At 40.3% G+C, this 14,518-nt stretch overlaps 1 protein-coding gene across 4 annotated transcripts in view; it reads left to right on the top strand.

Annotated features, from left to right (window-relative positions):
* The window catches only part of DAAM2 (dishevelled associated activator of morphogenesis 2), a 221,977-nt gene that overhangs the window by 63,504 nt on the left and 143,955 nt on the right, over positions 1–14,518 (top strand). The window contains exon 1 of one of the 4 annotated variants that reach the window (XM_027681763.1): positions 2,289–2,307. The exons of the other annotated variants lie outside the window; for them this stretch is intronic. The gene's annotated coding sequence lies outside the window, so the exon portion shown is untranslated. Of the gene's footprint in view, positions 1–2,288; positions 2,308–14,518 lie in introns of those variants that run through there. 4 annotated transcript variants of the gene reach the window in all.

Here is a 14,518-nt window from a genome sequence, read left to right on the forward strand (position 1 = left end):
TTTTGTGCACCTTGAAGCTTCAGAGATGTGAAGGCCTGTGGCCCACTGTGTCACAACCACTTTGCATTAGCCACATTAGCATTTCCCAACAGGGACCCCTTCCTCTAGTGACTCCAGCTGTCTCAGCTTCTCTATTGACAGAACAGGAAATGCATGGAGGAGAGTTGGAAGTAAGTCGCTAGAGGTCGGCAGAGCAAAGGGGGATTCTGCGTAAACTTTAGTGGTCTAGACTTAAGAATTGGCAATTGGAAAGCAAAAGATGACAGAATCAGTCTGTTTCTCTCCAGATGTACAGTTAAAAATCATAGTAATATAGATACTATTGTCCAGCAAGCAGAGAATCCAAAATCAATAGTGATAAAGCTGAAAGAGCGTGGACATGAGCACAGATGTAAATGCCCAACCAGTCCTATTGTCACTGTGAAGTAACTTTGGTGTTACCACTGGACAGATGTTACATTGAAACCCTAACAATGGTAAAAAATCAACTGCATATCTTCTTTGGCAGTCTTGGTCCTTCTGGATAGTTCTTCAGGAAGTAGAATCTACTATGCAGTCAGCTGGATGTCAAACTTTGAATGATTTAACCAAGTCTGCAGTTGAGTGGTCATATACTGATGAAACAGCCCAGAATGAAAGGGACCTTGAAAAATCATCTGATCCAACCTTTTATGGGAAATGAAGCCTAGATGAGATTACCTAGCTCCCTGTCCAATTGCATCTTGAAAACCTTCAGTGATGGGGGCTCTACTACATCCCTGTGGAGGTTGTTGCTATGATTAATTGTTCTCACAGTAAAAAAATTCTTTCTTATATCTTGATGAACAGGTCTTTTCTTTGTATTGAATGTCTGATTCTGGTAAACTTTTAAGGATGATCCTGTGTGGATTTTTCCTTTTCCTTTCCTAAAAATGCCTTTCACCTTTTCCAGACTTTTGGATGGTAAGAAGCTGCAGTTTTTCTCCTCCTCTTCTCCTCTCTTCTGTCCCACATGGTAGCAAAGATCATGAACAGCATATGACTGAACTGAGTGAAAGTAGAACAGTTTTACAGTGCACATTTCTTTTCCTTAGATGGCGAAGGGTACTTATGGAACTGGACGGTCTGCAAACATTCCCTTGATTCTGAAACCTGGTGGCTTTATGCAGGACTTTAGATTCTTGGGTATTTTGTTATGTTGTTTGTCCATGATTCTTGCAGTGCTTTATCAGTAATAGTGAAAATTTTGACCATCACCTTTACATTGTGCCTCTAAACACAAAGGTCTTAAGAAAAAGCTACTGTTGCTTTACATTTTTCATAGTAAGAACATACTAATTTTTTTTTTTAATATGACTTTCGTATCTTCTCCACGGAAGCTGCTCCAAAGCTGCTATCCTCTGTAGAAGTAAGATGGAAGTGATGTCAAGGCAGAGAGACAACCATTAAAAATAGCATGACCCAGGGACCATTTGTCTTCTGTGGCATCTGATCTTGAAAACTTGCCTGAATTACTGCAGTCCACAGGCTTCAGAATAAAAGGGAGTTGTGCTCTTTCACTGGGCTTTGCTTAGAGGACAAAGCAAAGTGCTGCTTGTGTGACTGAGACTAATGCAGCAAGCTGGAAAATCTGATAAAACTGTTCCTGTATTTGGACTTGCTCTCAATCCCTTGATAATATATTCTTTTCTTCTCTGTACATGTGGCTAAATGTATTCAGGAAAGAATATCTGTCATTAGTTTTACACTTCTATCTGGACATTTTCTGGCACTTTAACCCTGATTATGAAACAAGAGTTTTGAATAGCAGATCTGCAAGATTGGCATAGATATTATTTGGTGCATTTTGTTTCTCAGTGTTTTAAGCAATGCATAGTGTTTCTTTCTACTTTCAGTCTAAGCCCAAAAAACTCACCAGAACTAACCAATCCACCAAAACTGTGTGGCTGGAAACAGATTAATGAGTAACTATCATCCTTTGACAATGAGGCTTTGTAGCTTCAGAAAACTCTTTCCAGCTCCGTCAGGCCATGCCAATCTAATGTTATGGTCTAATGTTATGCTTGCCAGCCCAGGGACTTAAGATGTATCAATATTTGCTAGTGGTAGGTTTCTGTAACATTTTATTTCCGCTGGGAGTTTCTTGCCTCTTCAGAGTTGATAGAGATGACCAAGGCATTGTCTCTTTTCTCTGCAGAGTATTTCTTAGCTGGAATAATTTCTTCTCACTACAAAGCAAAACCAGCTTTTAATTCTCTGCCTGGAACTCCAGTGGTGTCTGCTGAAAAATGCTTTAATGCCTGAGGCTCTTGTCATTCTGTTAAAATGGTGGGTGGGTTAAAAGTTGGAGGGAGAAGATATAGATCCTATGGCACAGCTTTGGGCAACTGGAGAAGATAGGTTTTGTGGTTTTAGGGTCATTGAAAATCTTAGATTGGTAGCAGCAATCAGCAGGCAGAGTAGCTGTTCACATTTCCAATCCTTTGTGTCATTAGACGGTCTAGAATGCTTTAAAAAATAATTGTCTATGAATGAAGATAGATCACAGAAAAGCACTGTTTGGGTTCCAGTTGAAGCACCCAGTGGATTAAAAGCGTAGAGAAGCCATCCAAGACCCACAGTGTCATTTCAAAGCCTCAGTTGATGCTGTCATATACAGTGAAAGGTACATAATTCTCCTCTGTGTCTACCAGAAATTACTGGATTCCATTATGAATGCCAGAAGTCCCAGGTTATTAATACAGCACAGAAAAACTGGATAAGAGCCTGCAGAAGCCTCTGTCTTCTTCCACAGACATCAAATGACCTCACTGTGGTTTTGACTCTGCTGGTGTTCACAGGAACACAGATTCCCACAGATTCCCGAGATTTCTCTTGGAGGATGGTTGTCCTGCGATTAAAGTGTCTACATATCTTCCAGGGTCTTGGTCTTCATGATTTAAGCCAATTTTGGTAAACTTTCTACTATTCCTTCTTTAAAAAAAAAGGAAAAAGAAAAAGAAAAAAAACCCCTAGAGCTGTTCCTGGAATATACTATGACTTCATGTCGGCATGAGGTGCCAACATGCACATGGAATGGAAGAGTAGCAAGAAAAATGGCTTTTGCAACTTGGGTGGTATTTTCTGCATGAGAAATATCACTCTTTTCTGACTGCCAAGTTATTGCGCTTAGGCTCTAAATCTGTTTTGTATACAGAGAAGAGGTAAGAATTGCATGTATGTGAACTCGTGTTTCTGCCTTCATCCTGCCTGATCAACATGTGAGTATGTGAATAAGCTTACAATCACACTTCTGTCCTGGGATGCATGAACACATGCTCATGTTCCTCATCATGGATCTGCAGGCTTCCTAGCAGGATGCTGTGCATGCATGTCATTGTATAAACCCACAACCACATCCAAGTCTCTCTTCCTCTAAACAGTGGGAACAGACAGTTTTTATTTTGAGCAGAAATCATGTATCTGGGACCTTAAACATACTTTGATGTTTTTGCTGTTTTTAAAAATCCTTACTCAGCTGCTGTGTTGTGAAATGTGGCTCTGTGAGAATCTCCTGACTGTGAAATATGAGGGGTTGTTTTGTTTTTGTTTTTTGGTTTTTTTTGCTGGTCAGCAGTGGGATTTTGTGACCTCCAGCCTATATCTGTACAGTACATCTTGTATGTGTGCATTAGTGAGACAGCACAGTGCCTCCAGGAAATGCATTCTTTTGCAGTGGGCCATATGGGTAGCTTTGCATTTTTATGATGAAGATGGGAAGATAAAGTTTGTTGCTTACTCTTTTTCCTTTCTTAAAACTTACTGTGTTTTGTCCCTGCACATAGTTGAGGCCTCCTTAAAAGCATGCCTGAGATAAAGCAGAGTTTAGCGCCTTAATGAGAATTTGCAACAGACTACTAGATTAAAAAAAAAAAAAAAATTAGGCTAGTTTTTAAGTCTTGGCTGTTACAAAAAAAAAAATTAGTTAATAGTAAACATACCAGCCTAACTCCAACAGGTAGGAAGCTGAAGTAGTTTTCAACCATATCAAGACAGGACTAAAGCAAATGTAATAGAAAACCCCAAGTAGTCTTTTATCCAAGTGCATGCAGTCACTCATCCTATGTTTCTGGCATGTGGAGTTCCTAGGACATCAACATGAATATTAGAGGCTTCTATTGCTTTAGATAAAGGAGTAACGTGGCTATTACTTCTTCCTACTCAAACAAATCCAGGTGCAGGAGGGAGAGAAATGTTCACATAGTAAGCCATTATGTTTCAATGGGAAATGGGGAATTTATGTGGAAACTTGGAGAGTCTTCTTCAGTTCAGAGGAAGCAATTAGTACTGTAATGGTGTAGAAGGCTGTTTCTGGATTGTATCTTACAGATATTACCAACTGTTGCTTACAGATAGGCAAAAGGATTACTCCAAAGCAGATGATAGAGGATCATGCTATGCCAACTTTGAGAGGAAAAAATCTGAGTTCTTTGCTGCTGCTTCTAAAGTTGTCTTGACTGACAACCGGTTGCCCACCTTAAGCATACACCTGTGTGATTTGTAGGCCATTTTGTTCTCTGATCATTATTTGAGCTCCATTTCGTCCTCCTTTCTTCAAATATATTCCCTATAGAGGAACTGCTGCCCCCAAACTAACAACTGGGCTGTCAGTCTCCCACCTAAATTTGACTGTGAATAAGAAGTAAATAAAAACCTTTATTTCAGTATCCTTGCTCTCCCATCCATGTTCCAAATGGTATTTTGCTGTCTTTCTCCAGGGGCAATGCTTAAATCTATCTCTAGCTACTGGGAAAAGTGAGCTTCCCATGGCTTCATTTTCTTTTCTCTCTTTCTCTTGTTCTCTCGTTCTCTCTCTCTTTCTTTCCCCTTTTTCTTTTTCCAGTTGTATAAAGGGAATATTTTCAAACCATGCATGAAGTGAACACAGAAAACCAGAACTCATAGTTCTCCAGGACATCCCTGTTTTCCTCGTTGAGAGATTTTATTACAGTTGATAATCCAGGATATTTCTCAAGATGTATTAACGAGTTACTTGTACAGCCAAGTACAATGTTCTTCTCTGTGTTTTCTTTAACCCCTCCCTGGTTCCATTTTACCTTTTTTTCCTTCTGACTGTGGTGGGGCCCCATATTTCAGGATCTTGCATTGGCAGCAACTTCAACAGAAATCAATATTAAACTGGTATAGAAACAGCAAGGTTAGAAAGTCCTGTTACAGTAGCAAAATGTAGCAGTTTAACAACCGTGCCAAGAGGGACCAAGTAATCATTTCAGCTGGAATATCGTCTTTAATTTAAGCCAATGCATGCTCCCCTGCATTCCTTGCACAAGTTACTTGCCAGTTACGAGGGTAACTGTCCCTGCTCTCAACTTCCGGTCAACTTACATCATGAAGAACAATGGCTTTGGCAAGGAAAATAGGAAAGCATTATGCTGAGGAAAGGATGAGCTAAACTTCATGGTGTTACATCCTCGTCATCCTATACAAATCACACTGTTTAAGATTGCCATATTTCATACTTATTGGTATAGGTAGTGTTTCTTCTCCATGCGCTGGAGCCATTCAACCTAGTTCCAGTCTAAGGAAAACATTTCTCTTCTCTACTATTTTTTTTTTTCTTTTTTCTTTCCCTCCCCCCAAATTGGAGAGGACATGTTCTTTCTGACTCCTGTCCAGGGTACTCTAACAACCTGAAGGTTACAAATACTGTTTTTCATAGACTTTTTTTGCTAGTTGCATTGTCTGTCTTATATCTCTAGGTATTCTTCTTTTCCATGGTATGCCACAGCACATACAGGGATTCTCTGGCCTTGGAAATAATTGTCTACAGTGGAGATCACAAACAGTTCATATCATGCACAATGGAGGAGCCTACTTGATGTTTCTGAGAGAAGAACTCAGAATCCCCTAAGTGAAACTTAGGGGATTCGGGAAAGCAGTACCACAGTGCTTAGTTTTGTTCAAAAGCAAATTAGAGGAAGGGACTGTATCTTTCTCAGAACATTGAATAGGGTTTATGATCAGCCTGGAAAATGAAAAGAATCACCTGAACAAGTCAAAACAAAAGTGGTGCTGATGGAAACAAAATAATGGCATTAGTAAAAACTACTGGGAATTGTACCTGGTAGCTGAGTCTTGATGTCTATGGGCAAATTTTGGTAAAGTTCTTAGCTATTTTACACCTTGCATCCCACTGGAGACCAAGGGCACCTTTGAAATACTAAGTAAATCCTGTTGAAGCCAGTCATGTTTGTTCTTCTATGAGTGAGCAAAGAATTTGGCCAGAGGCATCAAACTTGTAGCTATTTCTTAGCTTTGTGGTAGTGTAGATGTTTTCTGATTACCTCAGTCACAAATACTTACTAGACTAGGAGGAACATTATATTTGAGCAAGATTCCTACATGTTTTCTCTTCAACACTATCTGATCAACTGCAATTTGGTAATCTACCAGTGAACTGGATCTACCAGTGGATGTTTGCTAAACTGCAGAAAGAATTCTTGTGGTGAAACCTGTATCCTGCAGAATTAAGGTTGGGTTACATTTACACAAAGGCGGAAGACATTTAGAGGCATTGAGGTACAATGAATTTTGTTGTAGTCTGATGGGTTTGTGTGTTGGTTTTTTTGTCATTTTTTGTCTCTGTGGCTCTTCAAACACTGCTTCATATAGGAGTAGTTTTATGATTTCTAATTCTCTTTCTTTACCTGTGAAATAGGGGAAAGAGAACTCCTTTAAGCCATGACCCAAGACTAAATTCACAGATATTAGTAAAGCATTTAGTGATCCTTGGGTAAGGAGGGTCAAGGAGTAAGCTTGATCCAGAATTTGAATGGTCATCAAACATGAATTGATGAAGTGTCTTTGGGTGTTAAGAGACATCTCCTGGCCTTTTGTAAATGGGAGTTAGAAAAAAAATAAATTAAACCATGCAGTGACAAGTCTGTTTCCACTTCTATGAGAGATAGTGAAAAAGAAGTTGTTAGGTGATATGCAGTTTGTGTTCTGCAAGAAGTTGTCTTTGATGATCATAATGGTCCATTCTGACCTTCATCTTACAGGAGTATCTTTCCATCGGGTGTTGGGTAATGTGGGCTGTGCATTTATCCATAAAACATGAAGTTTAGAGCTGAGTTTGTGTCTGAAACAAATCGTCACCTGAACCCTAAGGAGAACAACACTTGCAGGAGGCCTTTAGTCTAGGCTTGAGGAAGGAGAATGACCTTTTGCAAGGGGGTCTAATGCAGAAGAGGGAAGTACAGGCATTTTTCTGTACCTGGGTTTTCCCTATCATCTTTTTTAAAGTGTTTATATTCTTGGAATGGATGACCTCATGGCATAAACCCCTTCGTGTATAGATATTGTAACCAATAAGTAGCAGTGCTAATCTTGTTTAGTGAACTCAGTGTCTAGTATTTTGTATTAATTGAGATTGTTCATCCCATTATCCATTTTTTCATTCTGTTACCATTCTGGGTGGTCCAGTATTAGCAGTGTTTTTGGAAGGTGTTGCTGTGAAAATGTGATCATAATCAATGGGTTCAAAGGCAAACTCACCTCTGAGGTGAACGACGATGTAATTAAGAATGCAGTGCAAGCATAGGAGAATATCTTTAAAGTCAGAGAATTTTTGATGTTTTCTCTGGGCCTGATGCCTGGCCATAGAAGATGTTGCCAATGCAGATTTGACTATTATTATTCTTCATAGCTAAGCCCCAGTGAGGAGCTGAAGGAGAAGTTGCCACTGCTCCAAGGAACTTTCAGAGTAAACAAGCTGAGGATCTGATACAGAATTTGTGGGAACAGTACTAGCTTAGGAAGCAAAAGCAGGACTGGAGTTGTCTTTTATGCAAGAGATGTTAACACTGTTTTACCACTTGGAGGGGAAAAGGTCTAGTGTTTCACGATCCTTGTCCAAGTGGGATGTCAGGCTGGAGAAGGCATTATTGGGAGTTCCCCAAACACTTCTTATCTAAGAAGACTGTCCTAGTGCATAACTGTTCCAACACACTGCTTTGGTGGAATGGAGAGTTTAGCTCCAATGTAAACACTTGCTGGTTTCCAGTTTCTTGGGAAAAATGTTTTTTAATTCAGTACTGAATTGCAATTTACCCCCAAGTTCAGTAGGAAGGTGGAAGCGAATATTGTGCCAGCCTCATTCCACAGGGCTGCAGGCCTGATGGCAGACATGCCACGGTGGATCCCTGCTGTATCTCCTCAAACATACAGCCCTGTCTGTGACTGTAGAAGCCAGGGACAAATGAATCCTGAGTAATCTGGCTCCAGAATGTGCAACAGGGCAATGGCATGCAAGCATAAGCATATCTTCCCACAGGGACAGACTCAAGATATAATGTTGCCCTTGCTCTCTCTGCATGTTCTTTTGAAAGAATGTCCTCCCATCAGGCAAAGATGGTGGTCAGGGATGACAGGATACAGGAAAGCAGTGAGGCTTTCTGCTTGTCTTTGATCTGTACCTGTTCTGCTGGTGACATTGTGTACGTGCTCTGTGCTTGCCTGGTAGTTTTAGGATGTCTGCAACAACGAGCTTTTGAATTGTTTCTGTACCTGTCAATAGTAGTCAATCTAGAATTTCAGTGGTTAACATGAAAGCATATGAAAGGCAATGAACTGCTGTAATACTTCAACTCGCGCTCCTGCAGAAGAATCCAGATGAGTGTGTATAGGATGGCTAGAAAGTAATTAAATAAGGAATATTTATTATTGAAAACTTAAAGAAATACAAGGAAGGGCCCCAGATGATGTTTCTGCTAACACTTGCTGAACAACAGTGAATCCAACTGCAGCATTGTTAACACCATCTGCCATTGCATTTTAAGAAAAGAAAGAGTCTTGAACTACTATAGCTGTTCCAGCACATATAATGTAACTCAGAGGAAAAAAAAGTTCTTGTTTACTCAGTCAGTGCATGGACCTCTGGTGGACCTACCTTTGCCTTGTCTCTACTCTTGTACCATCATTTAGTGCTGGTTTTGGACAGATTATTCGCTTTTCTCCTTTGCAAAATCTCAGTTCATAAAACAAACTGAAGAATGTTAACAAGGATGCTTCTCTGACAGCTGTGTGATATGCTGCTATCTTGCATGTGAGGAATATGCATGGAGTCCTCCAAAGTTTGTGTAGACACAATCCATGTGCTTTGTGAAGATATATAGGAATAATGTTACAAGCCTCACTTTCCAGTAGGTTCTAAGTCCGAGCATAACTCCTGCTTTGCTGACTTTATACTCTTCTCGTGCCTCACATTCTCATAAGAGCTAAAGAGTTCTTAATTAGAAATTTTGGTCTAAGCAATTCTGGGGTAGCACTAAAGGAGCTGTAGACTGAGAAGAAAGGGAGACAAATATGTAGTAGTATGGAAAAACACATTTTAGTTGTTACCCATTGTGTTTGTTTTGTAATTGGACCAGAATAACAATAGGTTTGTTTGGGATATCCTCTGTTTAGACCCAGACAAACATGGCACTAATCAGAAAACACAAGTAGGTGTTCGGTGTGGTATATAAAAATGCTTTAAAGTCACTCTTCTATTTGCTTTTCATGAATTTAGGAATCACAAAATTTTTCCCTTCCATTTTACAGAAAGTTGGGGTTGGATAGTCCAGGATTACTTGTTTAGGCAACTGGAGAGAAGTGCACGTGTCTTTGGCACATGCATGTAAGATGTATCTTACAATGCTGCTGGCCACGGAAATTTCTGTGGGTAAATAAGATTTCTGTGTCAAGGGCTGTCCATATGGCCCCTTTCATCAGCACTAATTCCACTTAGATTAACTGCACAGCACGAATATGGGTCAAAGCCTGGATTGTTGGGAGAATGAGTTCCTGCTTGCAAATTGCTTCCCGCAGAAGTACTTGTTGGCAGCTGAGATCATAATGCTCACACTCCTCACAATAACCCACTTTGAGATGTATTTAGAGAGGGGTCTTGGCAGTCTGCTTGCTGCTTTTTCATACAAAGTGCAGGCCTTGGTTTGTAATCCCACTCAGCACATCAAGGCAATAACTGCTGGGCCATCATCTTCTGACTTTGTCTAGCACAAGGCAAAGCATCTTCATTTGGACCAGCAATACCAACCATTTTGGGTAACATTTTTCCCCTCACCCTTTAGCAAGAGGAGAGGCACTTCTCTTTGAAATACTGCCTTATTTTTTATAGAACTAAACCTACTGGATTGTTCCTGTGAACACTGTGACGTGACTGCAAAGGGTGAAAGGAAACCGAGGGCCACAGGGAAGAAGAGAAGGAACAGATCTCATGGTGTCCCTGGCTCACATGAGTCCACGGTTCCACTGAAAGTTGCTTCTTGCTTTTCTTTCTCCTTTGTCTACTCTACTGGTGGCATAGGTCCTGCATTGCAGTCAGTCATTCCTAAATCTGATTGTCTCCTATTATGTCGGGATGCCTTATGGGGGAATTATAAAACTTACCCGTAAACAGCCTGCTTCATAACGTGGATCAAAGCTACCATGTGAATAAACTTCATTTGTTGTTTAAGTCTGAAGTGATCTTCAGTGCCCAGTTCCTATTGATACATTGCTAAGTTTTTCCGAAATTCACTAGTAGTGTTCAGAAAGAGAAATGGTTTTGACCCAGACCTGGAGGTGCTTTAAGCACAGGCTGTCCTAAGCACTTAAGAGGTATAGGTTAGAGGCTAGAACCTGCCCACACTGCAGTGAGTACAGAGGTAAGATTATTTCAATGCCACTAGCCTTCCCATGTTTGTCACTACTCTCTTCCCTTCCACTCTGGATAGACAAACTGTTGACAATTGACTAGGAAATAAGTCATCACAACACAGAGTTGTATTGAAAGAAAACTTTCCCTTTAGATGCTGATGATGGGACTGCAAGGACTCAGGAAATAGGCATAGTTTCAATGTGAAGAGGCTTACAGTTTGGTTAGGAGATTGACATGCCTATTTTCTAGCGCTAATACTGCAGTAGAGAAAGAGGGGACCCAGTGAAACTTTATTCGCTGGAGCTAAGGGCCTTGTGGACACAAAAACAAGGCCGATGTTTGCTTCTTGCCTCTGCTACTGAGTTGAATTTTGACAACTTTTGCGATCACATTCTGCTTGCATGTATAGTGCCCCCCTTATCCACCTTTGTAGATTAAAAACATAAAGTATTTAACAAGTATCTTAAAATTAAAGTGGTCAGAGCAAAGGTGAGTGCAGTTTTGAGTAGATGGTGAATCCCTCACCTTTTTCTGGTTTCATAATCTTATGACAGTGTGAAGCGTCCTCCCATCCATTTAGAAAAAACACAAGGCAGGATGTTCACTATGGAAGTGCACAGGCTTCAATATGCATCCTATCTCCTAAGCAGTGCAGACAGAAGTTAATATACCTGAGGAATTTTTATTTAATTATTTTAGTACATGCATAAATTATGACAGATGCTTTTGCTGCACACAGTCATGCTTGCAAAGGTGTTCCTGGCAGTTGTGAGAAATTTGGTATAGAGAGTTGTTCTAAATTTCTGAATGGTTTGCATGGCCTAGAAGATGAGTGGTCTAATAAAATAATGTGTTTCCTATACATGGTTGTAAAACACATTGGGATCATTAAATAACAAATATTTTGGGGCTAGATTTGTTTTGCTTTCTTTGTGAGAGTGTACTTTTTTGGAAGCCTTCTATGGCTGTTTTGAGACCACTGTACTAGGAACTTTCTTCAGTATTTTCCCATCTCTTTTTCTTCTAAATGCAGGGAGCACAAAATATTCTGGCATTTGAGCTGCAGTTATTTTGAGTGGCTCCAAACAGAGGGAAATGTGTTTCTGCGGTAGTTACTGCAGAGAAAGAATTTTGCTGAAATGTTTCTCCCCCACCGCCCTTTAGTGGCTGCAGAAAAGAAGCCAGTGTTTGAGGCCCCAGCTCCGTGCATCTGCTGGATCAGTTTAGGCCAATTTTCCCCCTCCCCCTTCCCCTTTTTCCATTAGCAAACTAGATATAAAACAGAAGCCATTGGATAAATAGGAAAAATGTGTAGCAGAGGAAGCCCTTGTGATTAGGGAGCTGTTAACCAGTTATTTCATGTCCGGCTTTCAGTGTATTTATAAAAATGATGCTATTCAGTGACACGTCAAATTACTATAAATGGTATTGGCTCAGTTGCTTTCTCATGAAAGCCAACTTGCAATTTATTTTTAACTTGGGGCCACTGATTATTTTTAAAGTTAGTGTAGTATTTGTTAAAGATGCTAAAGTGGCAGGCAAAGCGTGGGCAATATATATCAAACTTGCTCACAGCCTGTCTTGGCAGTGCACTCCAGAGTCCTGTGGAAGCACATTAGGATTGAGCAGCATGGTCAATGCCTGTCCATTTGCTGCTTGGCTGTTCTGGGGAGATGGCTGATGGATGTGATTTGTGGCAGCTGCAGTCCTTGGTTTTGTGATGTGGAAGCTTGTCCATTAGGAGCTGGCCCAAGACCCAGTAAACTCCTCCTCCCTCTCTTTTTTTCCACTAATCACCAGCAGCCATCACATCATTACATGCATTTATAATGTCCTTGTTGAGAATTCACTGTGTGCACATGGTTTAAATCAACAGCTTCCCAAACAGGGGGAGCAAAAGTACTAGAACTCCCTACCTGCCTCCAACAATGTGCTTGTAAACTTCAGGGACGGGGAGAAAGAAAAATACAGTTCATGGAAAAGTGCCAGGAGGTTCTGAGTCTACAGTTCACACTATGCTTTGGACAAAGAGGTGAGTTTTGCATCATGGTCTAAATGTGGTGAGGCTTAGGCTTCCATACAATTCTCGATCAAATTTCACAGAATGGAAAATGTTCTGTGTGGCACTGTGGTACCCGAGGCAGGTCCTCAAAGTGGTTGTCATATTAAGGCATCTGTCTGGTCTAGTTCACTTGATGAATAGTGGCTAATAACTGCTACCTAGAAGTGTGGAAGGAGACCATTTCAAGCCTGGAACATGGGTCTTATCTCCCTTGCTTTATTTAGATAGATTACAGCTCTCATCACACTCGCTAGAGTTTCCAAATAGTCTTCAGGGCTATCAGTCTTAGTAAATGAAATCTGAGGGACTAAAGCATTGTACAAAACTGTCTTAAAGACAGCTCTAGCCTGGTTTGCAACTTGAAGATGAGAATCTTACACAAGTGCTAGGGAGCCACTTCCATGCTAATTCAATCCCAAAGAGCAAGCATTCATTCCAGCAGCACAATCGTCTGGTTTCCAGTTATATTCCCTCAAGGATCAGTACCTGTACAGTAACTCTTCTGTGCATGAAATGGCAACACTTGAAATCTAGATTGAACAGGCAACTCAACAAAATATCATCGGGCAGAGGTTTTTTGCACTGAATCAGATAGAGTATACAAACTTGGTATATCTTTCGTTTCTTTGTTGTCTCTGATTCTGAGAGATCCAGTGCATCATAGAAAGTATTGCTTTCAGAGCCTTCAGCCTGTCCTTGGTAGCCATCCAACTTGTGTGTCTTGAGAGATCCTTCTTCATAATATTTACATTTAATATTCTGATTGGAATGGAGAAGACAGCATTTGTTTGTACATTACTGGGGTGAGAAACAGAGTTTTTAATCATACTGCAGAACAGCCTTTTTGCTAACAGGCTGTTTTCTAGTCTGGAAATTTTATAACCTACTTAAATAAAAATAAATATCTCTTGGCTGAGATTTAACAGCAGATGCATTTGTGCTTCTGATTATTCAAGTATTGATACTTAAGTAGGTGAAATATAAATAAGAATAATTGAAATTAATTTATTAATTTTGACTCATCTTTAGTTTTACTGCTACCATAGTCGACAGCAGAATTTTGTCCTTACAACCATTTAACCAGGAAACGGCTTTTCCTTATCTGTGTCTTAATTTCATCATCTGGCAGATAGAGGGATGATTTTGTTGCCTTGAAATTCTGTTTGATAAAGAAATAAAATCCTTTTTTTGTGATCCAGTACCCCTTTCCTGCTTGTTGTGTTTATTTGCTTACTTGTTAATTCCCTTGTTTAGTAACTTTGCGATTGTAAAGACCCTTCCAGTATGTGCTTGCATGGACTGACTCACTAGAAGGCGTCCTCTGGTAGGTAATGGAACTATAAGTAAGAGGAAATAAGATAAAGTAAAAAGTCAGACCACACTTGGTTCAGCATTCTGCTCACAGCCCAGCATGGTTGCGCTGGAATCCTGCTGATGGAATGTCCTGACATTATGGTGTTTATTTCCACCACAGCCCTGAAATGTAAACAGGACATCGTTGGATGCTAATCCAGGGAACTGGAAATGACTTGAGAATCCTGGACTCTTGGGCTATTGGTAGGACACAGGGAAGTGGATTTTACAGGAAGATTGGCATATAGTTCTAGCAGTGCACTGGATCACACGTCAGAGGGGGTGTTTTCAGGAAGCGTGTCTGACATATGTTTGTGGGAAGGAACAAAACATAGCACTAGTGTCAAAAGAAATGCATCAAAATATGCAGAAACTTGCAGGAAAATTGGCATGTTAGGATGCTCTGTGCATCCCGTACTAAT

The sequence above is a fragment of the Neopelma chrysocephalum genome, unplaced genomic scaffold, assembly GCF_003984885.1.
Source record: "Neopelma chrysocephalum unplaced genomic scaffold, ASM398488v2 Primary Assembly neopelma1_61b, whole genome shotgun sequence".
Classification (NCBI taxonomy): Eukaryota; Metazoa; Chordata; class Aves; order Passeriformes; family Pipridae; genus Neopelma; species Neopelma chrysocephalum.